Source organism: Amia ocellicauda, chromosome 6 (assembly GCF_036373705.1).
Source record: "Amia ocellicauda isolate fAmiCal2 chromosome 6, fAmiCal2.hap1, whole genome shotgun sequence".
Classification (NCBI taxonomy): domain Eukaryota; kingdom Metazoa; phylum Chordata; class Actinopteri; order Amiiformes; family Amiidae; genus Amia; species Amia ocellicauda.
The window spans coordinates 41,467,046-41,471,132 of NC_089855.1; positions in this window are offsets into that span (position 1 = coordinate 41,467,046).

Here is a 4,087-nt window from a genome sequence, read left to right on the forward strand (position 1 = left end):
AATCCAGCCCATTGCTCTCTATGGCAGTGAGGTGTGGGGTCCCCTCACAGGGCAGGAGTTTGCTCAATGGGACACACACCCAATAGAAACCTTGCATAAAAATATCCTACATGTGCAAAGGAAAACACCGAACAACGCATGCAGGGCAGAATTAGGCCAATACCCATTATTAATCAACATACACAAAAGGGCAATTAAATTCTGGCTCCATCTAATAAACAGCGACACACACTCCTACCACCACAAGGCCCTGCAATGCCAAGAGCTGAACCCAGAGAGGAGCCCCCTCAGCCAGCTGGTCCGCAGGCTCACTGCGCAGACACACACCGACACCGGCCAGCCTCAGGACAGCAACACACACATGCACACAATCAGAGTCAACCAAATTATCACACAGCACAAAGAAAACTACATCACCCATTGGGAAACACACACACAAGCACAAAGTAAACTGCAGTGCTATCGGGCCCTAAAAAGACACTACACATTGTCAGAAAACCTTAAATTAATAACGAACGAAAAACACAAAAGGATCCTGACCAAATACAGGCTCAGTGAGCACAGCCTGGCCATCGAGACGGGCCGACACAGGCAGACATGACTGCCCAGAGAGGACAGGCTGTGTCCCCACTGCCAACGCCGAGAGGTCGAGACAGAGCTGCACTTTATTCTAAAATGTGAAAAATATAAACATTTATGAGCAAAATTTGTCCCCAAAATAGCAGATCTCTATAAGAGATTTCAAGACCTGCCAGTCTCGGAGAAAGTGCCAGTCCTTCTGGGAGAGGAGACCAGCTGCATATTACTGGCAGCCCAGTATACAGCTGCCTGCCACAGCCTGAGGGACACAGTGGACACTCAGTCCACTCACACAGGGGACACCCCTGGACACAGGCAATGACACCTATGCTACACCCAATTATTACTATCAATATCAGTTTTATGTCTCTCTGAACTATGATTGAATTTTATTAATTGAAATTAATCAGTTACCTGTTTTTAACATACATATTCTGTATTTCTGTATGCAAATGTACATATATATGTTAAAAACTGTTGTTTGTCACCATTGCTTTGGCAATACTTCTTTTTGGTCATGCCACTAAAGCACGTTGAATTTGAATTTGAATTTTGAGAGAGATAGAGTGTGTGTGTGTGTGCGTGTGTGTGTGTGTGTGTGTGTGCGTGTGTCTGTGTGAGAGAGAGAGAGATACTGTGTGTGTGTGTGTGTGTGTGTGAGTGGGAGAGTGGGTGGCTGTGTTAGTGTCTGTCTGCCTGTCTGTCTGTCTCTCTCTCTCTCTCTCTCTCTCTCTCTCTCTCTGTCTCTGTAGATGCATCATAGGGAACATATGTAACAATCTCTCTTTTTGTTTACCAAAAATGTGAATGAACGTATTTCAAGTGGGTTTTGCCTTGGTTGGAAACGTTTTAAGATGATTTATGAAGTGTGAATTGAATAAGTCTCAATTCTCCGTAGTTTTCAATGTATGTGCCATGCAGTAGCGTTCATGTTACAGATGTGTCCTATGCAGTGGTAGTGTCAGTAAAATGTCAGTAAAACTTTATTTTAGCAATAATACAGGGGAACAAATGCAAATAGAGGGTCCTCACTTTGTATCTAATTTACCAACAACGTTTAAAATTAGGTCTTGCGAAGCTGCAACAAATGCTGTATAATCGTATGTGTGTTCATTCACCACGTGCTAAAGTCTGATAGCTTTGATTATATATATTTTTTCTCATGAACAACAAATGTTATTTGCTTGATTTTTACAGAGTATATCATAAATTCCATTATTATGAAGCCTGACAAATTGTATGCTGTAATATTAAATATATTCAAAGTTACATCATTTGTATGTTTTTCCTATCATGTAACAAATGTTCCGTATGTGATAGATGCATTATATCTTAATAATGTCAAAACAATTAAAGATATACGGATTATTATTTTCGGGAAAAGTTATAACACATTGCTATTAACTATGTGTGTCAGTAAAAGTTTAAAAAAATCCTGACAGTTTTTTATTGATCCTGCAAAATAAGTGATTAGGGAACATTTGTAACTTAAAGTTAGGGTTAGTGTTAGGGTTAGGGTTATGAATATAATTGATATATAGAATTGTTAAGAAGTGTAAACATTTACATTCCATTTTTCATGGACTGTCTGAAAGTTTCAGTTCTATATTCGGTTTGAAAACCGTTTTTTTTCTATTTGTGTATATGAAAGATATACATCTATTCAATATCTTCACTATTAAAGATAAACGCATTATTATTTTCGGCATTGTTAAAACACATTGGTATTACCTATGTGTATCTTTAAATGTTTAAAATTCCTAAAGGATCTTTTTTTTTTGCAAAATAAGCTTTTAGGGAACATTTGTAACATAGAGTTAGGGTTAGCCACTGGGTAAGGGTTACATCTTACACAAGGGTTACACAAGTGCCGGAAAGAGGTCAAGGACTCTGCTGTTTTGACTTCGGTGGTGGAATGACCTGCCCACCAAAGTCAAAACAGCAGAGTCCTTGACCTCATTCCGGCGCTTACTCAAGACGCATCTCTTCCGACCGCACTTGTAATATTAGTCCTCTATCCCTGCTAGATAGCACTTCAGCTTATTATACTCCTCTCGTTCTTGAATGTTTTCCTCCTTGCTCCCTTTCCCGTAGCCCTAGTCTGTAACCCTACATCTTGACAGCACTTAGCTTTCACCGTCCAGGATGTAGGAAGTCCTTTAATGTACTTGTGTAAATTGTAATTGGAATTTTTAAAATGTATTTTGAATTGCAATATATTTTAGCTAAGTTGAATTTGTAATGATTGATGCCTTGTACTTCTCTGTATTTTTGCACTTATGTTGTAAGTCGCCCTGTATAAGGGCGTCTGCCAAGAAATAAAAATAATCAAATAATAATCTTCAACAGTAAGTTTATTCATCTTAATCTCTTCAATGTTAAAGAACAGAATTAACCAGCTCACCACAAAGGAACATGGATGTTGCTATTGCAACATGGATTACACAAAAACATTGAAATCCAAGTTTGCAGTGGTCCTTGGGCCATTGCATGGTGATCCAGATCACTTCAGCACGAATTTTGCAGTGGTCTGGACTACAACTCCAGGGACTACTGTGCAGTGGTCCAGACCTCAGAAACTGTATGCATATGAACAGTGAAGTAGGCATCATAACTGTAGCCAAAACTTTGTGGTTAAAATACTTAATTTAATCCCTGTATTGTACAGAATAATAATAACAACTGTAAAACATAAGAGAAGGGCCTGAGAATAAATACAATACACAATAGACTAGAACCCTTAGATTATAATAATATGAACATTGTAGCGTTATGTTGGGTGTATTTGGATAAGAGCATTTGGGCTCTGAGCTGAAGCACTGATTTAAAGAAGACCTCTCCCCCCCCAAAGTTATCAGATTTCCTTAGCTCATCAGCTTGGAACTGGTTTGCATCAAAGTGACAGTTTTGGGGAGGATGGCACAGAGAAGAGACCAAATAGGTTGGAATCCTGCTATGAAATGTCTGGAGAAAGGGGCCTGTAGGTGATAAAAACTCTTTGAAGTGGACGAGAGCCGAAATCCCGAGATAGAGCTACGAACCCGGGCCAACCGGCATTTCCAAAAGATGGCATGGATTGACATCAGTCATAAATTAAGCCCCCCTCCAATAGGACACTGGGGGCTGAAACCGAAATCCAATCTCAAGAACTCAGGAACCAATCATCTATTGATCTGACAGACTATAAGGAACAGCGGACGGTCTTTCTCTCTCTCTCTCTCACCTGAACCAGTAACTCGCTGCCACAGCTCAACCTGTAGCTCTGTTGCCAGAACCGGAACCAGAAACCAACCAAGTCTTTGCCGGCAACAGAAGAGTTAAACTGGGAGAAGGAGATTGAGCCGTACGAAGAATTATTTTAAAGGACTTTATTAAATAAAGAACTTTACAGACTGCGCTGACCGCCTGTGCCCACCTGATCAGTGGAGTTTTACAGCTGGACAATTGACTAAGTCGACTGAATACGAAAGTGTCAGTCATTTAAATAACTATTTGAGTCTTAAGAAAC